Genomic DNA, 8,891 nt, shown 5'->3' with positions numbered 1-8,891 from the left:
TGTGAAGCATTATTAAGGCTTCTACTTTATATTCTCTGGGGACTCCAGTGAGTAATTAGATCAGCCACTTTCTAGAAAGCCACTAGACATGGTTTCCAAAACTGGGGGGCGTGCCCCCCATGAAGAAATTCCAGTGGGGCATGAGGAGACCCAGTGTCCCCCCACCATTCCCCCTGCCTGAAGAAAGAGCCAGTCTTTGCTTCTGGTTCTCAGTCCCTGCCATTTTACACGGGTGACCTGGCACAGCTGCTATAAAAAGCAGGCAGCCAGTGAAGACCCACGTGGCTCTAGCTGCCTTCTGCAAATCTGAGTGAGTGCAGGATGGCGGGGGGGAGGATAGGGTTAGATGAGAGGCTGGGGGTGCCTGGCTCAGGTGAGGGGGATGGGGATGGGGTAAGAGCAGGGGGCTGCTGGTGCCTGGCCTTGTGGGATGGGAGCGGCTCAGGTGAGCGGCTCACAGGGCTTGCGGAGCTTGAGCAGCTGGCCAGCTTGTGGAACTCGCGGTGCTTGGGCAGCTGGCCCTGGCATCTCAGGGTTCAGGTGTCTCAGGTTGGTGGCTGACCCAGGCAGCTTGGGTTGGCAGGCGGGCAGCTGGCCCTGGCAGCATGGGGTGTGGGTGGGCGGTCAGCTGGCCCACAGCTGGAGCAGGGGGCTGGTGGGCGGGCAGCTGGTCCAGGCAGCCAGCAGGCAGGCAGGCATCCGGCTCAGGCAGCTGGCGGGCAAGTGGGTGGCTGGCCCCAGTGGCCTGGGGCTCGGGCAGATGGCTCCGGCAGTGCAGGTCTCAGGTGGGCAGGTGGCTGTCACGGTCAGCTCTGGCGGCTGGTATGGGGCTCAGGCAGCTGGCCACCTGGGGCTGCACCACGCACCTGCAAGGGGGCAAAAAAAACTATCTGTGCTTATGTTTAGTTTTAAATAACACTTTTTATCAAGCTTTTGTGTTTATTTTAAATTACTAATCGAATTTTTTGTTAAAAGGGGGATTGGATGATGGTAAAGAAGAGGTGGGGGGGCATGAGGATTTCCCAAAAATCAAAAGGGGGGGCGTGATGCCAAACAGTTTGGGAACCGCTGCACTAGAATGTGACAGGAACCCACGCACTTGAGCAAATCTGACAATCTGTTCCGTAGAAGGCAACAGCTCAAATACACATCGGGGAGGACAAACACACTTAGGGTTACCATATTTGGCCTTACAGCAAGTGTCACTGTATCAGTATCTACCAACTCATGTTGTATTAATGTGTTATATCTAGTACATTAACACAATATGAGTTGGTAAATACTGATACAGATTCCCTCCCTCTCAAGCATGTCCTCATTTTTGAAAAGCCAAATATGGTAACCCTACACCAGTGTTTTTTAACCTGGGGTGCCCTTTCTGGGGGTGTGAGACATGCCAGATATTTTTAGAAGGTAAATCACTGAAACCATAAATTAAGCACAGGCACATAAGTACACCTACTTTATTTCATCAAACCTATGTATTTATTAACATGCTACATTTTTAATGATTACCGTAATATACAATCACAAATATATTTTCAAGTTTTTAAATTCATTGTAGTGAAATTATCTCATTACAAAATACAGTGTACTTCCATGTTGTGGAGTATTTCTTGATGTATGCACAGATGATGATGTGGCAGTGCAGTGGCTTTGTTTGAATTCACTTAGTCAGTAACTGTTACCATGTCGGTTACATTTTACTTCCACAGCATAACTCTGCAACATCTCTGGGTAGTATTGTGTATTTTTGTATGCCTACTGCACTATTATTGGTGGTAAGTAATAACATAACACGATTTTTACATATATGTCAAATGCATTTAAAAGTGTATAGGCCCCCCCCCATCTCCATTTTTGATATTCGATAAGGGGTGTGAGAACATATTTGATTTTTGATAAGAGGTGCGAGAACATATTTTGAGAACCAAAGGGGTACAGGCTGCAGTAAAGGTTAAAAACCACTTCCCTAAACAAACTGAAATGAGAAAGGGCCAGTGATCCACTGAGTAGTAGTAGTAGTAGGCATCCTTCAGTCTGCAGAGACTATGGATCGCGCCCTTTATAGTTTCAGTTGAGGACTTCATTTACAGCGTCTACTGTGACTATGAAGACCCACACGAGAGTGACAGTCCTTGCTGCATCTCTTGCAGATGTAGTGGGTGTCTGGCAAGTCCTTATTGTGCTTTCTGTGCGCTCGCTTCTCCTTCTCCGATCCACTGAAATGAATAGAAAAATACCCATTGACTTGAATGGGCTTTGAATCAGGGCTCCAAATCTGAAATCTCTAACCTGGGCATATTAAAAATTTGCTCAGTTATGGACATCAAGCACTGGCTGAGTGGATTTCAGGAACTACAGGAGACAGGGTCTGTGTGTGCAACGACAGCTATTTGTTATTTTCATTCCCCCATCTGCCCCGTGTAAACCCCAGCAGGTAGCCAATGAAGGAGCATCTGGCTCAGTTGACCAATCACACCACCAACAGTCATGGATTCTGTGTGGCTGAAGATGAGGCAAAGCAAACAGCTCGCTGAGAGCGCAATGGCTGAGATGTTCTCACAAATTGTTCATTAGGCATTTACAAACAAGAGCACGTGTAAAAACCAAAGTCTGCCTGTAGATAATATACAAATAGAAAAGATGGCTCTGTTCCCTGGATGCATTATGTCACTGAAGAAAGCAAACAGCTCTAATCCAGAGCAAGGCTTCCAACCAGGATCTGGAGGGTTTTCAGTTTCTTAGACTGCACATTCCAGTTTTCCAGGCTGTAACATTATTATGTAACATTGAAACATAATGACCCATAATGACCCCTTCATCAGCATTTTAATTGTTATCTTAAAGTTGTTTCTCCCAAAATGAGTATAAACAGGACTCTTCTGTGGCCCCACTCGTTGCTAGAAGCTGTTGGATTGGACACAACTGCTGAGAGACACTGGCCTGTTTAATCTGTTAACTCCACCCCATGCACAAAGGAGGTGGTAGTAATACTCTGGGGAGAACTAGGGACCTAGGTTAGAAGAGGGATTAGGGAAAACCTTAGGGACAACCAAAGTCAAGGCTGAAGTTTCTATTGTGCCAACAAAACCAGTTTCCCTGCCCCCACAGCTCCGACCCAGGAAGGGGATTGTTTGGATGCTAAGACCCTGACCCTGCAAGGACTTAGGCATGTGTTTAATTGTATATCCTGTGAATGCCCCTACTGAAGGTATGCAGCTCAGCCTGTGTGTGAGTCTCACTCAGGGTATCTGCACACTCCTGCAGAAGGGGGCAGACTCAGCCGAGTTGTAACTGAGTCTAATCAGAAAAGCTATTTTTTTTCCAGTCGTAAGGAGTTCAGCCACTGTGGCTCAGTTTCCCTACTTTAAGGTACCAGGGCTATTATTTACATTACAAGAGCTATCTATTGTGCTGGGCATAGTACTCACATACAACAAAAAACAGCGTGGCTCCCCCAGTAGCGTACAAGTTAGGTACATGATGAGAGACAACAGGTGGATGCATCACATAGGTGAGGGGGGCACAAGATAACTTAGAGGTTATGCATCATTATCAGTTATTATCAGGTTTTTATACACATCACAACAGAGGTGATTTTTAAGAGGAGATTTGAAGGAGGATACTGTAGTGGCCCAGCAGAATTTTACACGCTGCTTCTCCCATTCAAAAGAGATGACATTGCTGAAAGCACCCAGAAGCTTGTGGGAATAGTGGGTTAATGACAGACAATGGAATAATAAGAAGTCAATGACTGAACAGGACGTCAGAGATGATAGACAGGGAGGAGCTACACCACAATGTGTTTTCAAAATAATAAGAAATAATGCGTTTCATGCCGTGGAGAAGGACGAGTCAACAGAGGGCTCCTGAGGGTTGGAGACTGCAAAGGTTGAAACAAGCGAGGAACTGGTCTTGGCGGCAGAGAGATGGCATGAGACAAGAAGCAGGAGGCGACATGTGCCAAAGCCAGAAAGCAGGAATTTGCAATCAGCCCGGCTAGTCCTCCCTTACTGAAAATATACTTTGTAGTGCAGCAATCCTCTTCTAGCTTCATATTTCTGGTTGCTGTCATGGCTGCGGTATTTCTGTCTCTTTCAGGAAAAGCTTCCATCAGAATCTGGATTCCTTTCTGTCTGTGAGATTCCTCAGAAATATGAATTGTCCCCAGGGGAACTGACAGCCTCTGTGGGTCCTGGGGCAAAATGTGTATGTGTGTGTGTGGGGAGTGTCTGGCTCTGCACTCCCAAAGGGGGCAGGGCAAGGCCAGGGCCAGGGCCAGCGCCAGCTAGACCCTCAGTGCTGCCTGGACCATATCATGCCTGCCCCCCCGCAGAGCCACCTGGAGTGTGTTGGGCAGTGCTCCGGCGGTGAATTAAAGGGCCCCAGCCACTGCCTACTGCTGCAATGAAGCCCCAGACCCTTTTGAATCACCAGGTCCGGGTGGCAGCTGTCCGTTTTGCCCTCCCCACCCATCCCCCTCACAACATTGTTATGCCTGATTGTCCCCTCTTTTGCACTTCTGTATTACGAGTGTGTCCATGAAGAGGTAATTGAGAACAGCTTGTACAAGTACTCAGATCCACAAAAAAAATTCAAGTTATATTTTAAATGGGCCTCATCTTGATGAGCTTTAAATCAACCTTTTTTCTATCAAGATTTAGGTTTCATAATTCAAGCTGTATGACCTGCAGCCCTGATTATGAAATAGGAAGTTTTCTGTCATTGTCATTTGCGTATAAAATCAGATCATTTCTCCGTTTCTAGCTTAGTAAATGAGAATGTGGAGATGATGAAATTTATCATGAGTCTGATTTTATTTTTACTTTGCTGATGAATAAATATTTGAGCAATTGTTTGTGCGGTTGGTTTTGCTGGGTCTTTTCCCAGTAATTATTTTTAGAAGTGGTTTATTTGAATTTTCCATAAGGTGGCAATGTCTTTTAGAGAGACAAGGTGTGGGAGGTAACATCTTTTATTAGACCAGCTTCTGTTGCGCAAGAGAAAGAAGCATTTAAGCTTTTCTCTCTTATCACATAAGTTGGCCCAATAAAAGATATTAGCTCTGCCATCTTGTCTTTGATAATCTCGGACCAGCACAGCTAAGGCAATGCTCAATGAAAAGAATAAGACCCTGTCAGTTTGCTCAAGAGTGGCCTTCTGTGTGTGGAGTTTTGATATTTTGGGAAGTGAAAGGCCAATAGTCTCAGTGCTAGGAAGATATTACTTTTTAAATTGACAGCTTAAATATGGCTCTTTCAAGTTGATACGTGCTAACGACAACTGCACTCAAAGTTGATTGGCGGGAGTTGCAGTTTTCCAAAGTAAGCCTTGCAGCAGATTTGTCCAATGACCTTGGAGAGAGGTATTGCAAGGAAGAATGAGCAAAACTGTTTTCACTACCAAAAAAAAAAATCAACCTGCTGTGAGCAGAATCTAAAATGGCCCACCTCTATGCTGCTGTAAATGGCCACAACCAAACTATACTTATTTACACCAACAGATAGTTTGGCTCTCGATTTTTAGTGGATTATTTTGTGGCTAAAGTAGTTACCCTCATACACGTATGCAAAATTTTGCCCGCTTGTGAGACCTCTGTATTACCTACCCTGAATTAAAAATCTGCTGCAACTCCCATTTCTTTGTTCCATTAGCTATTTGGAATTGTTTTAGGTTTGGAAAATACAGGGATCTTAGCCATAACAACATATAAAAGATTTCTCAAAACATATTGTGTAACTCTTTAAGGCATGGATAGCAAACATGATGAACTTCGTTCACCTTGGCGCAGGACTCAGGGCCTAAATACCATCCTCCTGAATTGCTCCTAATAACACAGTCATTATGCTATATATAGAGTAGTTTTAACTTACTAAAGTGTCATGCACATGCCGTAGCCGTATCCATGTTATTATTTAACAGCTTTTGTAATGTCACTAAATAAAGCCTGGCCACGTTTTACAGTCTTCAGAGTCCACAATCAGTATGTTAGCTTCTTCTGTTGGATAAATACCTAAAACAAACAAATGTGATCATTATTTTAAACAGAAATCAGCCGTGAAGGTGTGTTCTTGAGGCCTTCTGACAATTGCAAGCAATTGTTCCTTGATAGTTTATTTTCCCAAGCTGGAAGACCAGAGTCCTCATTCCCTAACTTAAATGAGAGGAAATCATAGAACTGTTGCAAGGCAGAGTCTTGCTTAAAGATTAGTTATAGTAATTTCCTGAAATTCATCACATTTATGTGCTGAATTATTTTTAAGGGCAGGTAAGAGGCATAACGCTTGAATGTTTTCTCTATAAAAATAATGAGACATAATGCAAGTTCTTGAAGAGGACAGTAAGGGTAATAACAGAGTAGATCTGTTAGCAAACTAAGTAAATTTTCCTTCCCAGTGTACTAGGACATGGCTCCAAAGTAGAGCAGAGGTTGGCATGCAGTGAATTGTTTAAAGACTGTGTTCCTTGCTAGGAGAAACGTCTGTTTCTTCTCAGCTCTGGTCTGCAAGATTAGTCTGAAATGAAGACCGTTAATGCAAACAAAGAAATTGTTCACACAGCACCTACAACTGAACTTCCCAAGGTGGAGAAGTTAAAGTTGGGAAGTGGACAAGTTGCATGTGATTAGCAACAAAGTTTTAGAATGGCATCCTGATTCAAGCATTTGTCAAGAGTAGTCAGATTTTTTTTAAAGAGGGATTTTCAGCTTTCTCGCTGGGGTAGGCATTTCTTTAAGTTGGGTAAAGTCAGTTCAAACATTGTAAGGCATGAGAACGAGACTGTGTGGAAATCTATGTAATTTAGAATTATCTAAGATCAAATAGTCATTAAAGTAGGGTTGAATGTTAACAATTAATAATACCAACTGTGATGAATTGTTCAGAGATTAGATTGCAACTACAAGGGGTTTCAAGTTCATTAATGTAATTTAATCTGCGCCAGTCACAACTCACCAGTCAACGTAAGGTTATACAACATACACTAGATAATAGCACGTGGGATGAGGACTGAACTGCTTTGGGGTTTGCAGTATAATCCGGAGTTTTCACATCCAGACGAGTAGTTCGGATTCAGCTTGCATGACTGACATCTGATAGCTGTTTTAGATTAGACCATCAAGTGTCCTGCAATGTCGTGAGTGAGATGAGACATCTAACTGTAGCAGGAAAACTGTTGATCTGCTAGACTTGCTCCAAAATTTTGCTAAATGAATCAATGCAATTCACTACTGCCAACTCAGAAATAGGCTATTTATGGAGAAAAGTGTGGGAGCTGCTTGTGGGTCCCCACCCACTTGTATGTGAGTCTCGTGCTAATTGGCTGCAACATGGGAACAAACAACTTAGCCATTTAAGAGGCTGTTGTGAAGAAAAGCAAAGGGAGTGACTGGAGATCCCATGCCCAGCTGCCATGGGATATTGCTCCAAGGAGAGAAGCAATTTGAACACACTGCTTGTGTCAGAGCTGGAATTGTATCTTACCTGGTCTCGGAGGATATTCTGTGTTTGACTCACAGCCTGGTGGAGAGATCAGGAGGTCTAGGGTGACTTTAAGCCACCTTCCCCATCCTGGAATGCGCTAGCAGCTGTAGAGAGCCCATCGTAATTTAGCCACCTTGGGAATCTGTCCAAGCGTGTGTCTACATTACAACTTGTGCCAGTGAGTAAACGGCCCTGAGCGACACAAGTTACATGACATAAGTGCTGGTGTGACACTGCGACGGTGGCAGGAGAGCAGCTGCGCTACAGTGCATCCAGCAGTGTGGCTGCATTCTCTGTAGCCCAAGTTACAGCATCCTCTCTGGGCCTGCCCCCCAGAGTTGCTTGCTATACCCCCACGTGCCTGCACTGCCCCCAGCATGCTCCCTACACAAGAGACAGTGAATAGGTCATCAGAAGGCAGCCTTCTTTAGCGCTTGCATTGGGGAACCCTTCCTCAGCCAGAGCCAGGGCTTTCAGGGCCCCTTTAGACTGCACCAGCAATTTTGCATGATGTCAAGAGACCAGAAGGGTACAAGGATTTCCCCCTTTGTGTCCCAGTCAGGTGCGTGCACTGGCAGATATCTTGCAGTCATATTGCATAAGATGGTTTCTGAATTGCCTTTCAGATCCCAGGAAGCACCTGTTAATTGCCCTGATGTCCCCTGTCTGCAACTGCTACATCACAAAGGGAAAGAGAAAACACGCAGTGAGTATTTATGTGGACACAGGTAGAGCATTGATGTTCAGTCTGAACATTTAAATTCTATCCAGAGAGTCAGAACCAGTGCAACATGCAGCGAGACAACAAACCTGGAAGGGTCACAGATAGCCAGAGTGCCAGTCTCAGGTCCTTCCCATCGGCATCACGTGGTTTTCTCCAGCAGCTCTCCCTACCTTTATTTTACAGTTACAAATGAAACTTGTAGCCCGGGGCTCAACAACCTTTCCAAGGCGGCGTGCCAAAATTTGACCTTTTGACCACTATGTATGGTCCAAGTGCCGGTGATACGTTAGTATCCTACTTACAACAACTTCATAAATAAATAAATGAAGATGCAGAGCTTTGCTGTTTCAGTGGTGGTTGGTAGCATTAGCTGGTCTTTGGTTAATGCACAGGTGACATGGCTTTGAACAAGCTCCTGTCCGCATGGGGGTGGGAGGATGAGGCTGAGTTCCCGCCTTGTGTGCCCATGCAAATCAGCTTGCATGCCAAGGGTTGCTGACCCCTGTTCTAGTCTTTCTGGATGTAACCCAGCACACTAGTGTCTCATGGTAGCTGAGGAGACATTGACATAACAGCACCAGGAGAGCAGTGGAAGGAAAGGAAAAGAAGAGCCTAAACCCAATGAAAGAGAATGACCTTCTTCACTTGGCAACCTCCACTGCAACATAACACAACCTTTAGCT

General features: G+C 44.8%; 1 long non-coding RNA gene across 2 annotated transcripts; it reads right to left on the bottom strand.

Annotated features, from left to right (window-relative positions):
• Positions 1-1,442: 1,442 nt before the first annotated feature.
• LOC142010859 (uncharacterized) lies at positions 1,443-8,127 on the bottom strand. 2 transcript variants are annotated; one of them, XR_012644902.1, is made up of 3 exons: positions 6,957-8,127; positions 5,877-6,016; positions 1,443-2,222 (listed from the first exon to the last, which is right to left on the bottom strand). It is a non-coding gene; the product is annotated as an uncharacterized LOC142010859 (long non-coding RNA). The 2 variants fall into 2 exon arrangements; XR_012644903.1 differs by having other exon boundaries at positions 7,485-8,127.
• Between the last annotated feature and the right edge of the window lie 764 nt (positions 8,128-8,891).

This window comes from Carettochelys insculpta, chromosome 3, assembly GCF_033958435.1.
Source record: "Carettochelys insculpta isolate YL-2023 chromosome 3, ASM3395843v1, whole genome shotgun sequence".
Lineage (NCBI taxonomy): Eukaryota > Metazoa > Chordata > Testudines > Carettochelyidae > Carettochelys > Carettochelys insculpta.
Note: the sequence above shows the minus strand (reverse complement) of the source record. Positions and strands in the feature narration are given on the sequence as shown.